The following is a 20254-nucleotide window of genomic DNA, read 5'->3' as shown; positions in this document are numbered from 1 at the left end:
TCCCAAAAAAATGTGTTTGAAAAATCGCTGCGCAAATACTGTGTGAAAAAAAAATGAAACGCCCACCATTTTAATCTGTAGGGCATTTGCTTTAAAAAATATATAATATTTGGGGGTTCAAAGTAATTTTCTTGCAAAAAAAATAATTTTTTCATGTAAACAAAAGGTGTCAGAAAGAGCTTTGTCTTCAAGTGGTTAGAAGAGTGGGTGATGTGTGACATAAGCTTCTAAATGTTGTGCATAAAATGCCAGGACAGTTCAAACCCCCCAAATGACCCCATTTTGGAAAGTAGACACCCCAAGCTATTTGCTGAGGGGCATGTCGAGTCCATGGTATATTTTATATTGTGACACAAGTTTGGGGGCCCCAAAACCAAGCACCCCCTTCAGGCTTTCTAAGGGCGTAAATTTTTTATTTCACTGTTCACTGCCTATCACAGTTTCGGAGGCCATGGAATTCCCAGGTGGCACAAAACCCCCCCAAATGACCCTATTTTGGAAAGTAGACACCCCAAGCTATTTGCTGAGAGGTATAGTGAGTATTTTGCAGACTTCACTTTTTGTCACAAAGTTTTGAAAATTGAAAAAAGAAAAAAAAAAGTCTTGTCTTTCTTCATTTTCAAAAACAAATGAAAGCTGCATAATACTCACCATGCCTCTCAGAAAATAGCTTGGGGTGTCCACTTTCCAAAATGGGGTCATTTGGGGGGGTTGTGCTATCTTGGCATTTTATGGCCTTCGAAATTGTGATAGGTAGTGAGGAGTGAATCAAAAATTTACGCCCTTAGAAATCCTGAAGGCGGTGATTGGTTTTCGGGGCCCCGTATGAAGCTAGGCTCCCAAAAAGTCCAACACATGTGGTATCCCCGTACTCACCGTACTCAGGAGAAGCAGCAGAATGTATTTTGGGGTGTAATCCCACATATGCCCATGGCATGTTTGAGCAATATATCATTTAGTGACAACTTTGTGCAAAAAAAAAAAAATTGGTCACTTTCCCACAACTTGTACCAAAATATAAAATATTCCATGGACTCAACATGCCTCTCAGCAAATAGCTTAGGGTGTCCACTTTCCAAAATGGGGTCATTTGGGGGGGTTTGTGCCATCTTGGCATTTTATGGTCTTCAAAACTCTGATAGGTAGTGAGAAGTGAAATCAAAACTTTATGCCCTTAGAAATCCTGAAGAAGGTGCTTGGGTTTTGGGCCCCGTACGCGGCTAGGCTCCCAAAAAGTCCCACACATGTGGTATCCCTGTACTCAGGAGAATCAGCAGAATGTATTTTGGGGTGCAATTCCACATATGCCCATGGCCTGTGTGAGCAATATATCATTTAGTGTCAACTTTGTGCAAAAAAAAAAGTTTGTCATTTTCCTGCAACTTGTGGCAAAATATAAAATATTCCATGGACTCAAATGCCTCTCAGCAAATAGCTTGGGGCGTCTATTTTCCAAAATGGGGTCATTTGGGGGGGTTTTGTGCCATCTTGGCATTTTATGGCCTTCAAAACTGTGATAGGTAGTGAGGAGTGAAAACAAAAATTTACGCCCTTAGAAATCCTGAAGGCGGTGCTTGGTTTTGGGGCCCCGTACGCGGCTAGGCTCCCAAAAAGTCCCACACATGTGGTATCCCCATACTCAGGAGAAGCAGCAGAATGTATTTTGGGGTGTAATTCCACATATGCCCATGGCCTGTGTGAGCAAAATATCATTTAGTGACAACTTTGTGCAAAAAAAAAAAAGTTTGTCATTTTCCTGCAACTTGTGGCAAAATATAAAATATTCCATGGACTCAACATGCCTCTCAGCAAATATCTTGGGGTATCTACTTTCCAAAATGGGGTCACTTGGGGGCGTTTGTGCCATCTGGGCATTTTATGGCCTTTAAAACTGTGATAGGTAGTGAGGAGTGAAATCAAAAATGTACGCCCTTAGGAATCCTGAAGGCGGTGCTTGGTTTTCGGGGCCCCGTACGCAGCTAGGCTCCCAAAAAGTCCCACACATGTGGTATTCCCATACTCAGGAGAAGCAGCTAAATGTATTTTGGGGTGCAATTCCACATATGCCCATGGCCTGTGTGAGCAATATATCATTTAGTGACAACTTTTTGTAATTTTTTTTTTGTCATTATTCAATCACTTGGGACAAAAAAAATGAATTTTTCGATGGGCTCAACATGCATCTCAGCAATTTCCTTGGGGTGTCTCCAAAATGGGGTCATTTGGGGGGGGGTTTGTACTGCCCTGCCATTTTAGCACCTCAAGAAATGACATAGGCAGTCATAAACTAAAAGCTGTGTAAATTCCAGAAAATGTACCCTAGTTTGTAGACGCAATAACTTTTGCGCAAACCAATAAATATACGCTTATTGACATTTTTTTACCAAAGACATGTGGCCAAATACATTTTGGCCTAAATGTATGACTAAAATTGAGTTTATTGGATTTTTTTATAACAAAAAGTAGAAAATATCATTTTTTTTCAAAATTTTCGGTCTTTTTCCGTTTATAGCGCAAAAAATAAAAACGGCAGAGGTGATCCAATACCATCAAAAGAAAGCTCTATTTGTGGGAAGAAAAGGACACAGATTTTGTTTGGGTACAGCATTGCATGACTGCGCAATTAGCAGTTAAAGCGACGCATTGCCAAATTGTAAAAGTGCTCGGGTCAGGAAGGGGATAAATCCTTCCGGGGCTGAAGTGGTTAAACATGTAAACACCTAACATCCAAAACGAGGCTGGTCCTTAAAGTGGAGTTCCACCCACTTTTACAACTCTTCAGCATCCCTCACTAAACTGTGCACTGTAAACAAATTGGATATTTTTTTATTTTATTTCTCAGCACCTACTGTATATCTGCTGTATTCATTTTTCACTTCTTCCTCCCTGGCCGCAGCCCATTGCATCATTTCCTGTTTGCAATGCCTTCTGGGAAGGGGCGGCAACTTCCTCTGACACTGCCGTTGCTATAGAACCCTGACCTGAAACCTATTACACTGTCCAGGAAGAAATACAGTCTGGCTTCAGATGCCCACACTTAAGATGGCCACGGCCTGCTGTAAGTTTATAAAATAACAAACTACTGCTATAAACTAACAAAATAGACCTTAGTTTACAGACTAACTTTACTAGAATACATTAAGCTTGTGTATTATAGGGGTATTTTTATTTAAAAAGTATAATTTCGGCCGGAACACCATTTTAAGTGGTTAAAGTCCCATTCAAAATACATTTTCTCTTTACCACTATAATCTGCTAGTTAGTTTAAGTTCTGTATTCTCAGACCGTGACAGACTGTAACAGTTTTTGCAAGGCACACATATAAGAAAATATAGCTTACAGCAGCATCTTTGCTCCGTACCTTTCTATATAAAGCTTATGTGGTGTAGAGCGGTCTGGGACATTGTCCTGTGTAAAGGGGAACACCAAAGGCATGACTAGGAGTCATGGAAGCAGATGGCATGGTTACTATAGTTGCTATGTCAGCCATGTTTAAGGGGTTGGGCATTTGAGTATTAATAATATGTAATGATATGTAATGATATGAAATGTACACCCCTGTATTGACCACCCCCTTGTTCCCTATTATGATTGGCTAATAATAATGTATATAAGTGGTATACCCGCCCAGAATGAAATCAGATAGCTTTGAACATTTAGACTTTGCAGTCATCTCTTTTGTGTTCACCAAGAAGCTATCTCCTCAGTACTGAGAGGGTCTTGTGGGTGTGGTAATTGCTGTGAATATACCCAGCTGGTCTTGTCAGGTATATAGAAATACCGTATTGATTCCACTTCACTTTACATTGTAGCAAAGTGTCATTTCTTCAGTGTTGTCACATGAAAAGATAGAAGAAAATATTTACAGAAATGTGAGGGGTGTACTTACTTTTGTGAGATACTGTATGTTAAGTCTATGAATGATAAGTAATGTCAGTGTAATATTTTCAGGCATTTATTAGCTCTCACGGAGATCACAGGACACCTCCTGACAACCTTTAATGTGCTTTTCTCTCCAGAAGGATGACGCCATGTTTATTCAGGCACCCTTCAGGGTCACCATCTACTTCTTGGGCTGAGATGCCAGCTTAGAGATGACGCAAGCATGTAAATCCTGGTGCCTGTGCAGTTCTTGGCTGTGTTCACAAAGGTCTTGGGACAGATCAGCCACTGCTTGTGAGTCTTCCAAGTCTTCCTTGTGACTTGTTACAATGTTTGCTTTTTTGAAAAACTATACTGTTGCTGTCTATTGTGACCTCTCAGGAATTTCTTCATGCAGACTTATGAAGTTACCAAAAGCTGTATAATATGGAAGTAAACCATATGAGAGGCGATGTACCCTAAAGACCCTCTACTTTCTCTTGTCCAGCATTACATTAACCCCTCCAGTCCAGGTTTGAAGAGGTATATTGGATCTGAAAACACATTTATTCTCTCTCCTGTTTTTAGTTAGAAACTCTGCCACATCGACCCAGCCACAAGATTCGGAGAAGACATTCGCCCCCCAGGCAGCCCCGGCTAACTTTAGAAAATAATATATTTGCTAAAATCTTTAGGTGACTCTCTGTGTGCTGCACTCATTGGACTGTGGAGACCCCTCCTGGCCACATCCTGTATTGCAGGTAATCATACGCATTCCATCGTTAGCCGCTTGACCTCCGGAAGATTTACCCCCCTTCCTGACCAGGACATTTTTTGCAATACGCCACTGCGCTACTTTAACTGACAACTGCGCGGCCGTGCGACGCTGTACCTAGATAAAATTGATGTCCTTTTTTTCCCCACAAATAGATCTTTCTTTTGGAGGTATTTAATCACCGCCGTGTTTTTTTTTTTTTTGCACTATATACAAAGAAAGACTGACAATTTTGAAAAAAAAAATTATATTTTTCACTTTCTGCTATAAAACACATCCAATAAAATTATTTTTTTAAAAGATCTAATTTCTTCATAAATTTAGGCTAATATGTATTCTGCTACATATTTTTTGTAAAAAAAATCCCAATAAGCTTATAATGATGTTATAGCGTCTACAAACTATTGCTGCGTACACACGATCAGATTTTCCGACAACAAATGTTCGATGGGAGCTTTTTGTCAGAAATTCTGACCGTGTGTAGGCTCCATCAGACATTTTTTGTCAGAATTTCCGAAAACAAAAATTTGAGAGCTGGTTCTCAAATTTTACAACAACAAAATCCGTTGTCGGAAATTCTGATTGTGTGTACACAATTCCGACCCACAAAGTTCCACGCATGCTCAGAATCAAGCAGAAGAGCCACACTAGCTATTGAACATCATTTTTTGCGGCTCGTCATACGTGATGTACGTCACCGCGTTCTTGACAAGCGGAATTTCCAACAACATTTGTGTGACCGTGTGTATGCAAGACAAGCTTGAGCCAACATCCGTCTGAAAAAAATCCCATGATTTTGTTGTCGGAATGTCCGATCATGTGTACGCAGCATATGGGGTATTTTTCTTTGTGTTTTATTCTTTCTTTTTTTACTAGTAATGTTGGTGATCAGAAACTTATAGCGGGACTGCGATATTGCGGCGGACAAATCTGACACTTTTTGGGGACCAGTGACACTAATAAAGAGATCAGTGCTAAAAAATATGCACTGTCACTGTACTAATGACACTGACTTGGAAGGGGTTGATATCAGGGGCAACCAAAAGGTTAAATGTGTGCCTAGCCAGTGTTTCAGTGTAGTGGGGGAGGTGCTTTTTACTAGGGGAAGGCATGGATCAGTGTTTCTGCTTTACAGGAACACAGGATCCGTGTCCTCTGTACTGACAGAATGACAATCTGCCTTGTTTACATAAGCAGACTGCTGTTCTGGCTGTGTACAGAGCGATCAGCGGGTGCCGGGGGACATTGGGTCTGGGGGACCCGCTGATCAGCTTCTGCTGTGAACACGTCATCATTTTTCTAGATAAATATGTTTCTAAAGGTGCTGTTGATATGAAATTTTTACCACATGTTGGTAACAACCCATGCAATCCATACATACAAAGCAGTGGTGGCCTGTCCATTAGGGGCACCTATGCCTGCGTCCGGCCCCCTAATCTACATGCGGGGCACTGGATGCATGGATTCCAATCAAGTTTTTTTTTTTTTTAGAAGCACATGATTAGAGCCTGAGGCTCTAATGGGCTTCAAAAAAGGATGGGCTCGGGGTGCAAAGCACTGCGCCCTGAGCCCACCTGGTTGTGAGACCCGTTTCCCAATTCATGGAAAGGAGAAGCGAGTCCATTGACCTACGAGGAGGAGGAGGATGGGGAAGGTATGGTGGTGGGTTCCTGCCGCTCTGTCCTTGGAAGATGTGTACAGCATTTCCAAGAGCCTGGGCTCCAAGCTGCAGAGCCTCACCGAGCAGCAGTGGCATCGCTAGGGGGTGGCTATTGCAGCCCTGAATCTGGGGCCCGAAGCCCCGAGTCTCTTGCCGCAGGGTTCCTGCCTAACCAGCGGGTTGTGGGTGGGCGGCGATTTGCATTAGAGGCAAGCGGGCAGACGAGCAGAGATGACATCATCTCTCACTGTCCGCCACACATCAGCGCTCTTCCGCCCTCACAGCGCTGGTGCTCATTTTGTCAGAACACAGGCCTCTTCAATGTCTGAGGTGCAGCGGGGAGCAGAGAGATGACATCTCTTACTGCCCGCCCCGCATCTCCGCTCTCCTGCCCTCACTAAATGGACCATTGCTGCCAGCCTGCCACCAATGCAGCGACAATGCACATTTGGTGGCATTTGCTGGCATGGCAAGTGACAATCCACATCATTTGGCAAGTGACAACCCACAATCTGCAAATGGTGGCAGGTGACGTGGCAAGTGACAATCTGCAAATGGTGGCAGGTGACGTGGCAAGTGACAATCTGCAAATGATGGCAGGTGACGTGGCAAGTGAATATCCACATCTAGTGGCAGGTGACGGTGGCAAGCAACAAGCTGCATCTGGTGACAGGTGACCGTGGCAAGTAACCCCCCCCCGGCCTGCAAAAAGGTTGGTGACTGCTGCTATGGGCTCTAGCCTCAGATCTTTTGCAGACCTAGCAAGGCCCCTGCCGAGCAGTGCGGTCCGGGGTGATCCCGCAAGTGGTTTGGGTGCTGGAGAGTTTTGCGGCCACCGGGAGAGAGCGGAGCTGTACGGAGGATGAGTTGCTGATCAGAGCCGTGCAGAGTATGGGCAGAGAGGAGCGACAGTCCCCAGTATGTATACTGAGCCTGACCTGTACAATCCCAGGGGGACTACAAGTCCCAGAGACCACATCGTGCATCCGCAGGCACTGCATGATCTCTCTAGATATGGTGCTGCTGTAGGCAGGCATGCAGTACAATGTGCGGTGTAGACATCTGTGTGACCAACCAACCGTCTCATTGGGGGGGTGACCCGACTGACCGGGGGGTTCAGGTTAGGCTGTGGGTGCATTGTTTGCCGCTCCCCCAAAAAATAAAAAATATATCACTAGCCACCATTGATACAATGAAACCAAAACAAATAGGTTCAGAAATGAAGTTATGTGTAATAAAATGGAATGGCACAGGGAAAAAGTATTGAACACATGAAGAAAGGGAGGTGCAAAATGGGCATGGAAAGCCAAGACACCAACTGAAATCTATCTGTAATTAAGAAAGCAATCCTGCCTCTTGTCAGTGCAAATTAAAAGGCGGCAGGGAGCAGAGGAACCAGCCAATTCCCAATAGAAAAATTATGCTCTTCCTAATTAAAATTTTTTTTACAATAAGTAGCATACTGAGTCTGCAGTCAGACCATCATGTCCCTGTTTAATGGAAGATTTTAGCTTATACTTTGTTAATTAAAGCTGAACTTCAACCAAAAAAATAAAAAGATACAAATAAATATCCCATTAACCACATAGCGGTGAGTGCTGTTACATCCCACATGACATGTCTGTTGCTAGTGCTAAATGGCTGCCCCATATGGCGAGCGTCCTTACACCATGTCCCCGCATGGCGGCCGGTGAGTGCTGTTATTGTCCCACATTGTCTGTTCTGTTGCTTTCTTCTTACATGTCCTGCATGGCGGCCGGTGAGTGCTGTTACATCATTGTCCCACATTGTCTCTCGCCTAACATTTTCCTGCATGTGTCTTTCCGAGACCATCCTCTGCTTTTTGTATTGTAGAGTTACCGTTACAATAACGAATCGATCGTACCCGACAGATGGATTTCATGTTCCCTGCTGGTTTACTTGGCCATACCAAGATGCTGGATGCAGCAGGAAAAACGAACAACAAGCAGTGGTGAGAGCAGCTTCATTATCTTGAAAAATAATAGTAAATGTCATGTGTAAAAAAAACATTTAGGCTCAAAATTTGTTTCCTATTTTCCTCATTTTTTCCCCCCTAAGGTGGAGAGTCTTATTTATTTCTGGCTTTAAGTGCAATGCAAAGGGATGCCACTGCACAGGGTACCAGTCATTGGTTTGCTGGGACCATGTGTTTCCCAGCAACCAGTGATGATGCGTGTGTGCACCCCACCTCCTGCTCCTCACCGCGGCTCTTAATCCCAGCCGGGCGTGACATCACGCGCACCCCGCCCCCTGCTGCTTGCGGCCCCCAACTCCCCCCTCTCCTGGCTCTCATGTGAGGTATATCTCACAGCTGCCGCCCCTCTGCGGCTTGCAGAATGTGCTCTCTCCTGCCCTCAAGGTATGTGGGGCATAATCTGTTATAGTGCACTCTGATGGGCATATTTTATGTTATGGTGCACTCTGATGGGCACATTTTATGTTAAGGGACATGCAGATGGGTACGTTTTGTGGTGCCCATCAGAGTGCCCCTTATCATAAAATGTGTCCATCACCATGCCCCTTTTTTATGTTAAGGTTCACTCTGATGGGCACATTTTATGTTAAGGGACATGCAGATGGGCACATTTTGTGGTGCCCATCAGAGTGCCCCTTATCATAAAATGTGTCCATCAGCATGCCCCTTTTTTTATGTTAAGGTTCACTCTGATGGGCACATTTTAAGTTAAGGGGCATGCTGATGGGTACAACATGTCAGTACAAGTCTGATCTGTGGATAAGAGCAGGCTGAGTTCCCTACACAGCTAAAGAACTGACCAGGCTGCGCTCTCCTGCCTAGTGTGATCAGTTTTTAATGGGAAAGCAGAAGGACTGGCAGGAACACCAGGGATTTCACACAAAGGAAGAAATACAAAGAGAACAGGAGACTTTTTCATACAAGTACATGGTACAGCAGCCACATATCAGGAATATGAAATTTCAGGTTTACATTTTCTTTAAAACAAGGATAAGGATCTTTATTTTAACCATGTGACTGTGATTTTTTTAAAAATCTTATTGGAATCTTATAATGTTGCCCCTTTGAAAATAAGAATCCTCATCCTGATGTGTTAGCTTTGGCAACTGAACCTGTTCTTCCAACTTCTTGACCACGTTTTTTGTCCACTACTTTTTTGTCCACTTATTTTGTCCAATACTCTCCGATATTTTATTCAAGCTGCCCACACACTGATTACACCATAGATGCATCCAGACTTATTCTGGTGCCATATCTATTTGGAATGTGTCTATGATATAAGTGTAGATGTGAATATGTCCTTCAAGTGGACCTTGTAGTAAAAGGCAATATTTAATATTAACTGATTAATATAGCTGTGCCCACTCCCCAATAATAAAAAGCAGCATAAAAGTGAAATACAAATTCTTCCATTGGAAACATTTGATCCTGTGACAACTGTGCAAGAAGAGATCTCCCTCACACTGGAAAAACATCCGCTCATTTTCTGCACACATAAAAAAGGCAAAATAACAATTACAGGGATTATTACCCTTCCCTTGGCTATCCAGAATGAATAAAAAAAAATGAATGAATGAGAGAGATGGTGAGAGGAAGGGTGAGAAAAAGGACAATAGAAAGGAAAATGGGACAAAAAGAAAAAGAGATCATGCAAAAAAAAAACAAGAAAAAACAATTATATGAGTTCAAAATATCTTCACTTTGGACGTGCAAATGGACTCCTTCATAGTGAAAGTTGACATCTTGTGTTAGTAAAACAGCACATAACATTGCAACTACTAATTGTATCCTGGTGAATTATACCACATTTGTTCAGGTTAAATTGGGCCTTCATTTTGTGGAAAATATTAAGACTGCTTTCACACTGAGGCGCTTTGCAGGTGTTATAACGCTAAAAATGGCGCCTGCAAAGCGCCCTTTCACTCCAATGTGAAAGTCCGAGTGTTTTCACACTGGAGCGGTGCGCTGGCAGGACGGAAAAAAAAGTCCTGCTAGCCGCATCTTTGCAGCGCTGTAGGAGGGATGTATACACCGCTCCTAAAGCGCCCCTGCCCATTGAAATCAATGGGCAGCGCAGCCAAACCGCCGGCAAAGTGCTGCTACATCGGCGATTTGCCAGCGGTTTTAACCCTTTTTTGGCCACTAGCGGGGGTTAAAAGCGTCCCGCTAGTGTCCAAAAAGCGCCGCAAAAGATAGCAGCTTTACCGCGGACACGCCCCAACGCCTCTATGTGAAAGTAGCCCAAGAATGCTTTCACACAAAGTGCTGGCCGTCAGCGATAAAGTGCTGCTCGCTTTAGTGCTGTTTAAGCGGTGCTTTTGGGCCGCTAGTGGGGTGCTTTTAACCCCCAAAGAAAGGGTTAAAAACTCACATATTGGGGCGCTTCCGAAGCACTTTTCAGGCGTTTCGGAAGCGCTGCCCATTAATTTCAATAGGCAGGGGCGGTTTAGGAGCGCTGCATACAGTGCTCCCAAACCACCCCAAAGATGCTTAGTAATAGAGAAAGGTTTCCGCGCTCACGGACCCAGGCTTGCAGCCCCCCTTTAAAAAACACGCCTTTGACAACGTCGATGACGAAACGCATAAGGCAGAGCTACGTACCTACGTCACATGCGGAAGTCAGAGAGAGTGTGGAGCGCAGCTGAGGCGCACGCCGCTCGGTTGCCAGTTTACATCCACGAGCTTCTCTCTAGGCTTGACCTCCCATTAACTAGTGTCCCTTTAGCATCCCTCACTAAACTGTGCACTGTAAACGAATTAGATATTTTTTTTTCTCAGCACCTACTGTATATCTGCTTAATTCATTTTTTACTTCCTCCTCCCTGGCCGTGGCCCATCGCATCATTTCCTGTTTGCAATGCCTTTTGGGAAGGGGCGGCAACTTCCTCTGACACTGCCATTGCTATGGAAACCTGACCTGAAACCTATTACACTGCTTGTGCTGCACTGAGCATGTGCGAGATCTGCAAGGATGAGATCCAGGAAGAAATACAGTCTGGCTTCAGATGCCCACACTTAAGATGGCCACGGCCTGGTGTAAGTTTATAAAATAACAAACTACTGCTATAAACTAACACAACAGACCTTAGTTTACAGACTAACTTTACTAGAATACATTAAGCTTGTGTATTATAGGGGTATTTTTATTTAAAAAGTATAATTTCGGCTTGAACACCACTTTAAGCGGTTAACGTATAAGTTCACCTTCAGCACTAAAAATTAAATCATTCCTAACAGAGGACAATCTTCATGTACAGAATAATTTCTTTCTTTTCTAAACATTTCATACCCCGATGTTCTGGATCTCTTCTGAGTTCTTCTACAAAATACACTCAGAGCTTCTCTTCTACTTCCTGTTTCCGCCTGGTAATGTCATCTGGGAGTTGTAGTTCCCTGAGATAAGAAGACACGACAAGTCCCACAAATCATTGCATTCTATGTGTGCTGATAGGAGGGGCTGGTCAGACATGAGGAGATTTTACCTCCTCCCCCTCCTGTGATCTCTACATTGCTGTGACTGGAGGGGGGAGGTGAGAGCTGGAGGAGACGCAGACATTCTGTCTCACTAATATGTCATAATAATAAAAACTAGAAAATGCTAAAACGGCCCCCATCAAATCTGCCCCATCATACTGCCATCAAAACTGCCCCATCAAAATTGTCCCCATTAAAACTGCCCCATCATATTGCCACCATCAAAACTGCCCCAGCAGAATTGCCCCATCAAAACTGCCCCATCATATTGCCACCATCAAAACGCCCCATCAGAATTCCCCCATCAAAACTGCCCCATCATATTGCCACCATCAAAACTGCCCCATCATATTACCACCATCAAAACTGCCCCATCAGAATTGCCCCATCAAAACTGCCCCATCATATTGCCACCATCAAAACTGCTCCATCATATTGCCACCATCAAAACTGCCCCATCAGAATTGCCCCATCAAAACTGCCCCATCATATTGCCACCATCAAAACTGCCCCATCATATTGACACCATCAAAACTGCCCCATCAAAACTACCCCCATCAAAACTGCCCCATCATATTGCCACCTTTAAAACTGCTTCATTAAAATTGTCCCCATCAAAACTGCCCCATCATATTGCCACCATCAAAACTGCCACATCAGAATTGCCCCATCAAAACTGCCCCATCATATTGCCACCATCAAAACTGCCCCATCAGAATTGCCCCATCATATTGCCACCATCAAAACTGCCCCATCAGATTTGCCCCATCAAAACTGCCCCATCATATTCCTCTATTATAAATCAGTACATGGCGTGTCTGTCCCCTCCCCCGGGCTCTGTAATCAGAGCTGAGATGCTCCAGCCACCTCCCCCCTGTGTATAACAGAAGCTTTGGTAACCATGAAAACAAAACCAGCACAGTACACTCTGTTTAATAGCTAAAATTTCCTGAAATTACCACTAAACAAACAGCTTTTTCACAAAAACTGTAAAAGATATCAAACTGAAAAGATACAGCCAGACAGCTGAATATTTTGTGAACATTTCAAAGTTTGTTTGGCGTCTTTAGGTGAAAGTATGAAGGAGCTGAAACTTTTGGGAGCGGAAGAAGATTTTAGGGATTTGAAGCATGCTCCCATTGACTTCAATGTTAAAAAAAGTGTTATAAAGCTTAATATTTTCAAAAGTATAAATGGTAGAAAAAAAGTTGAAAAAGTCCCATCATCAGCTGAAAGAGACGAACATTTTAATAGTTGAATGGTTTTAATAGCTGAAAGTATGCAGAAGTTACGCAGAGCCAAAAAAACGTACGGAATAATAAAGAAATAATAATATAAACTAGAAAATGCATTTCCTGGGGAAAATGCGTGGGAATGCTGAATTGCTAAAACGGCCTCCATCAAAATTGCCCCCATCATACTGCCATCAAAACTGGCCCATCAGAATTGCCCCATCAAAATTGTCCCCATCAAATCTGCCCCATCATATTGCCACAATCAAAACTGTCCCATCAGAATTGCCTCATCAAAACCACCCCATCATATTGCCACCATCAGAATTGCCCCATCAAAACTGCCCCATCATATTGCCACCATCAAAACTGCCCCATCATATTGCCACCATCAAAACTGCCCCAGCAGAATTGCTCCATCAAAACTGCCCCATCATATTGCCACCATCAAAACTGCCCCATCAAAACTGCCCCATCATATTGCCACCATCGAAACTGCTCCATCAAAATTGTCCCCATCAAAACTTCCACATCATATTGCCACCATCAAAACTGCCCCATCAGAATTGCCCCATCAAAACTGCCCCATCATATTCCTCTATTATAAATCAGTACATGGTGTGTCTGTCCCCTCCCCCGGGCTCTGTAATCAGAGCTGAGATGCTCCAGCCACCTCCTCCCTGTGTATAACAAAAGCTTTGGTAACCATGGCAACAAAAGCAACACAGTACACTCTGTTTAATAGCTAAAATTTCCTGAAATGACCACTAAACAAACTGCTTTTTCACAAAACTATAAAAGATATCAAACTGAATAGATATATCCAGATAGCTGAATATTTTGTGAACATTTTAAAGTTTGTTTGGCGTCTGTAGGTGAAAGTATGAAGGAGCTGAAACTTTTGGGAGCGGAAGATTTTAAGGATTTCAAGCATGCTCCCATTGACTTCAATGTTAAAAAAAGTGTTAAAAAGCTTAATATTTTAAAAAGTATAAATAGTAGAAAAAAAGTTGAAAAAGTCCCATCATCAGCTGAAAGAGACGAACATTTTAATAGTAGAATAGTTTTAATAGCTAAAAGTATGCAGAAGTTACACAGAGCCAAAAAACATACGGAATACAATTAAATAATAAATAATAACTAGAAAATGCGTAGGAATGCTGAATAGCTGAATTGCTAAAATGGCCCCCAGCAAAACTGCCCCCATCACATTACCATCAAAACTGCCCCATCATAATTGCCCCATAAACATTTTCCCCATCAAAACTACCCCATCATATTGCCACCATCAAAACTGCCCCCATTATAACTGCCCCATCATATTGCCACCTTTAAAACTGCTCCATTAAAATTGTCCCCATCAAAACTGCCCCATCATATTGCCACCATCAGAATTGCCCCATCAGAATTGCCCCATCAAAACTGCCCCATCATATTGCCACCATCAAAACTGCCCCATCAGAATTGCCCCATCAAAACTGCCCCATCATATTGCCACCATTAAAGCTGCCCCATCAGAATTGCCCCATCATAATTTCCCCATCAAAACTGCCCCATCAGAATTGCCCCATCATATTGCCACCATCAAAACTGGCCCATTAGAATTGTCCCATCAAAACTGCCCCATCATATTGCCACCATCAAAACCGCCCCATCATAATTGCCCCATCAAAACTGCCCCATCATATTCCTCTATTATAAATCAGTACATGATGTGTCTGTCCCCTCCCCCGGGCTCTGTAATCAGAGCTGAGATGCTCCAGCCACCTCTGCCCTGATTATAACAGAAGCTTTGGTAACCATGGCAACAAAAGCCACACAGTAAACTCTGATTAATGGCTAAAATTTCCTGAAATTACCTCTAAACAAAAAGCTTTTTCACAAAAACTGTAAAAGATATCAAACTGAAAAGATATAGCAAGATAGCTGAATATTTTGTGAACATTTTAAAGTTTGTTTGGCGTCTGTAGGTGAAAGTATGAAGGAGCTGAAACTTTTGGGAGCGGAAGAAGATTTTAAGGATCTGAAGCATGCTCCCATTGACTTCAATGTTAAAAAAAGTGATAAAAAGCTTAATATTTTAAAAAGTATAAATGGTAGAAAAAAAGTTGAAAAAGTCCCATCATCAGCTGAAAGAGATGAACATTTTAATAGTTGAATGGTTTTAATAGCTAAAAGTATGCAGAAGTTACGCAGAGCCAAAAAACGTACGGAATAAAAATAAATATAATCGAATAACAATAGTGGGACTGCTAAAGCATTCCCACTAATAAAATCGAATAACAATAGTGGGACTGCTAAAGCAGTCCCACTAATAATAACTAGAAAATGCATTTCCTGGGGAAAATGCGTGGGAATGCTGAATTGCTAAAACGGCCCCCAGCAAAATTGCCCCCATCATATTGCCATCAAAACTGTCCCATCATATTGCCACCATCAAAACTGCCCCATCAGAATTGCCCCATCAAAACTGCACCATCATATTGCCACCATCAAAACAGCCCCATCATATTGCCACCATCAAAACTGCCCCATCATATTGCCACCATCAAAACTGCCCCATCAGAATTGCCCCATCAAAACTGTCCCATCATATTGCCACCATCAAAACTGCCCCATCAGAATTGCCCCATCAAAACTGCACCATCATATTGCCACCATCAAAACAGCCCCATCATATTGCCACCATCAAAACTGCCCCATCATATTGCCACCATCAAAACTGCCCCATCATATTGCCACCATCAAAACTGCCCCATCAGAATTACCCCATCAAAACTGCCCCATCATATTCCTCTATTATAAATCAGTACATGGTGTGTCTGTCCCCTCCCCCGGGCTCTGTAATCAAAGCTGAGATGCTCCAGCCACCTCCCCCCCTGTGTATAACAGAAGCTTTGGTAACCATGGCAACAAAACACACACAGTACACTCTGATTAATGGCTAAAATTTCCTGAAATGACCTCTAAACAAATGGCCGTATTTTAAAAACTATACATCCTACAGCGAAGATCTTTATATTGTGAGAATCACAAGACCCAGACCTAGATTTTGATGTATAGTATGTCTCTGAAATATTAAAAATGAAGGCACAGTCGCAGTTTAGAAATTGCCCTTCAAATTTGAAGGGGCTAGAGTGTAGTTTCAATGAATGTCAATGGACGGCGTGAGTTGCAAACAAATGGTCATATTGTGAAAACTATCAGGACTATGGCTTAGCCGTGGACATGTTTAGTGGCAGCAGGGATAGCTTAACGTTTTGATATAAGATTTATGTAGGTGGGCTTGAAAATGAGGGAGTGGCGGCAGTTTAGAAATCATGTTCTGATTTTCCAGCTTTTGTCCCCTCCCCCGGGCTCTAATCAGAGCTGAGATGCTCCAGCCACCTCCCACCCTGTGTATAACAGAAGCTTTGGTAACCATGGCAACAAAACACACACAGTACACTCTGATTAATGGCTAAAATTTCTTGAAATGACCTCTAAACAAAAAGCTTTTTCTCAAAAACTGTAAAAGATATCAAACTGAAAAGATATAGCCAGATAGCTGAATATTTTGTGAACATTTTAAAGTTTGTTTGGTGTCTCTAGGTGAAAGTATGAAGGAGCTGAAACTTTTGGGAGCGGAAGAAAAATTTAAGGATTTCAAGCATGCTCCCATTGACTTCAATGTTAAAAAAAAGTGATAAAAAGCTTAATATTTTAAAAAGTATAAATGGTAGAAAAAAAGTTGAAAAAGAGCACACCTCAGCTAAAAGAGACGAACATTTTGATAGTTGAATGGTTTTAATAGCTGAAAGTATACAGAAGTTACGCATTACCGAAAAACGTACGGAATAAAATTAAAATTAAAATTAAAAATAAATAAAATTGAATAACAATAGTGGGACTGCTAAAGCATTCCCACTAATAATAATATGAAGAAAGGGGCGTTGCAAGAGATAACACAGTGCAAAGTTCCAATATATACATGTGTCTATATACACTATATTGTCAAGAGTATTGGGACCTTTACATGCACACTTTAGTCAAGCGCTGGTTGTTATAAAAAAAAAAATCCCGCAAGGCAATGTCATAATATGCTAGTATGCTTTGCATACTAGCACATTATGGGAAACTTACCTTAGAACAAAGCCCCCCACTCCGCAATGTCACTGCTGAGACAGCTGGGGACACGATGACATCACTGCTGCATTTCTGGCCCTTGCTCTGAAGGCCCTACACTGTAAGTCGGACTTTCAGAGTGCACGCCAGGAACACTAGGTACTGTGGTGATATTCACAGTAACTACAGGTAAGCCTTATGATAGGCTTACCTGTAGGTACAAATAGCACAGAGTCTACTACCACTTTCATGGCATCCCAATCTTAGTCCGTAGGGTTCAATACTGAGTTCGCCCACCCTTAGCAGCTATAACAGCTTCAACTCTTCTGGGAAGGCCATCCACAAGGTTTAGGAGTGTGTCTATGGGAACTTCCAGAAGCGCATTTGTGAGGTCCGGCACTAATGTAGGACGAGAAGTCCTGGCTCACAGCCTCTGCTCTAATTCATCCCAAAGGTGTTGTATCGGGTTGAGGGCGTTGACCTGACTGGGCCAGGTCCTGGTAAAGAACCTGAAATGTGAAAGAGGTAGCAAGTTGAAACCTAAGTGGGAACGCACCCCAATTGTGTGGACAAACAGCCTTTCCCACCAACCCCTGTGTACAATGTGGTCTCAGAAGGCCAAGAACCACTTAAAAGACAGCTCCACCACGAGCTGCTGTGACCCTGTGTGCTGAGTGGGGACTGTTCCTCTAAACCTGCTGCAGACAGAGGAGATGATGACCCCCAAGGAGGTACCGCCAATCCAGGAAGTCTTTTCTTAGTGGTTTCTGCCTTCCACTGAACTCGGTCCTCTGGCCCCAGATGAGCTTGAGGAGAAGAATACCACCACTGTCTCTCTGGACAGTCCGACTGGCCTTGCGGTGCTGTCACTGACCTCCTCTCAGGTGCACCATGCAGGGCTCAGTCAGTTGGCTCCAGCTTGGTGGCTCTGGTTTTATTCTACAGTCTCCTCACCACAGTCCACACATGTCTGACTTCTCCCATGACCCCCATCCCGGCAGTGCTCCCATTCTTGACTCCTCTGCATACTCCCTCAGAGACTGCAGACATGATACAGGAGATTATATAAATAATTGTGTCTGCGCTGGGAAGTAGATAATATAAAAATGAAAAAAAGTATGTGATAAATAAATATCGATAATTCAATAAGAAAACTAACAATGTCAATAATCAAAGAAAATCAAAATTATATACTAAGCAATAATATGTGCAATTTTTCTGTGATATATGACCAAAGTGCAACATGCAAAAAAATATTAATGTAAAATCCAAGTGCTGATTGCATAACAATAGAGTATCCACGTCTAAGTTCAAAAAAGTTCATAAGTAACAACCGTAAAGTGCATAAACATAGTGTCCATAAAAACTGGTATCCATCATGCTCATCTTTAACAGTGTACAGAATAAAACATGCTTCAGTGCCCTTCTGTGACCCCCAACCGTGTATGCGCTCACCTCTGAGCGTGTGACACAGTAACTAAACAGTGTCTAACACGCATTGGAGTCACTCCTGGGCTCATACAGGGTGTGTTGATGCTGATCTCCAGCTCGCTCATATAACATCAATGATTTCACATATAAGAAAGAAGAAACTCCATAGCGTAATAAAGTCAGGGATTTATTAAATAAACTAAAAAATTCCCCTCATGAGGGTACTCACAATGTGCAGGTGCGTGAGTGCACCATCCTATCCAGAATATAATGTGCAGGGAATGCTTGTATGGCGTGCGGTGTGGTGTGTTAGTCTCCTCTGATCCTCCGTGCTGACAGCTCCGTCCTGGCCCCTCCCCTACGCGTGTTCGGCACAGGGATCACGTGCCTTCATCTGGGGATCTGGATTTTACATTAATATTTTTTCTGCATATTGCACTTTGGTCATATATCACAGACAAATTGCACATATTATTGCTTAGTATATAATTTTGATTTTCTTTGATTATTGACATTGTTAGTTTTCTTATTGAATTATCGATATTTATTATTTATCACATACTTTTTTTCATTTTTATATTATCTACTTCCCAGCGCAGACACAATTATTTATATAACTTTGGTATGCACACGAAATGAAACGTGGTTAGTGTTTGCAGCTTATCTCTAAATGGAACTCATTCCAGAGGCATTAATCCATTTGTGGCTCGCAAGACCTTTTATTACTTTTATGATACAGGAGATGTCAGAGGTTGCGGATATGATACAAGAGATGGTTAGAGACTGATGACATCATAACAAAGATGGTAAGAGAATGCAGACATGCTACAAGAGATGGTCAGAGACTGCAGACATGATACGGGAGATCAATTCAGCCTCACCAGTTCCCATCAAATGTAGCCTCACTGTGCCCATCAAATGCGGCTTTACTGTGCCCATCAAATGCAGCCTCACTGTGCCCATCAAATACAGCCTTATTGTGCCCATCAAATGCAGCCTCACTGTGCTCATCAATTGCAGCCTCACTGTGCTCATCAATTGCAGCCTCACCATGCCCTGTGAATTCAGCCTCACTCTGCCTGTGAATTCAGCCTCACTGTGCCTGTGAATGCAGCCTCACTGTGCCCATCATTGCAGCCTGTGCCCATGAATTCAGCCTCACTGTGCCCACCATTGCAGCCTGTGCACATGAATTCAGCCTCACTGTACCGACCATTGCAGCCTGTGTCCGTGAATTCAGCAGCACTGTGCCCACCATTGCATCCTTACTGTGCCCACGAATGAAGCCTCACTGTGCCCACCATTGCAGCCTGTGCCGTGAATTCAGCCTCACTGTGCCCACCATTGCATCCTCACTGTGCCCATGAGTGAAGCCTCACTGTGCCCACCATTGCAGCCTGTGCCCATGAATGCAGCCTCACTGTGCCAACTATTGCATCCTCACTGTACCCGTGAATACAGCCTCACTGTGCACACCATTGCAGCCTGTGCCCATGAATCCCGCCTCACTGTGCCCACCATTGCATCCTCACTGTGCCCGTGAATGCAGCCTAACTGTGCCCACCATTGCATCCTCACTGAGCCCGTGAATGCAGCCTCACTGTGTTTACCATCGCAGCCTCACTGTGCCCATGAATTCAGCCTCACTGTGCCCACCATTGCAGCCTCACTGTGCCCATGAATGCAGCATCACTGTGCCCACCATTGCAGCCTCACTGTGC

At 43.1% G+C, this 20254-nt stretch overlaps 1 pseudogene; it reads right to left on the bottom strand.

Moving 5' to 3' along the window:
* Positions 1 to 19357, bottom strand: part of LOC141147571 (zymogen granule membrane protein 16-like) — a 60023-nt pseudogene extending 40666 nt beyond the window's left edge.
* Between the last annotated feature and the right edge of the window lie 897 nt (positions 19358 to 20254).

Source organism: Aquarana catesbeiana, linkage group LG06 (assembly GCF_042186555.1).
Source record: "Aquarana catesbeiana isolate 2022-GZ linkage group LG06, ASM4218655v1, whole genome shotgun sequence".
In the NCBI taxonomy this organism is placed as follows: domain Eukaryota; kingdom Metazoa; phylum Chordata; class Amphibia; order Anura; family Ranidae; genus Aquarana; species Aquarana catesbeiana.
Note: the sequence above shows the minus strand (reverse complement) of the source record. Positions and strands in the feature narration are given on the sequence as shown.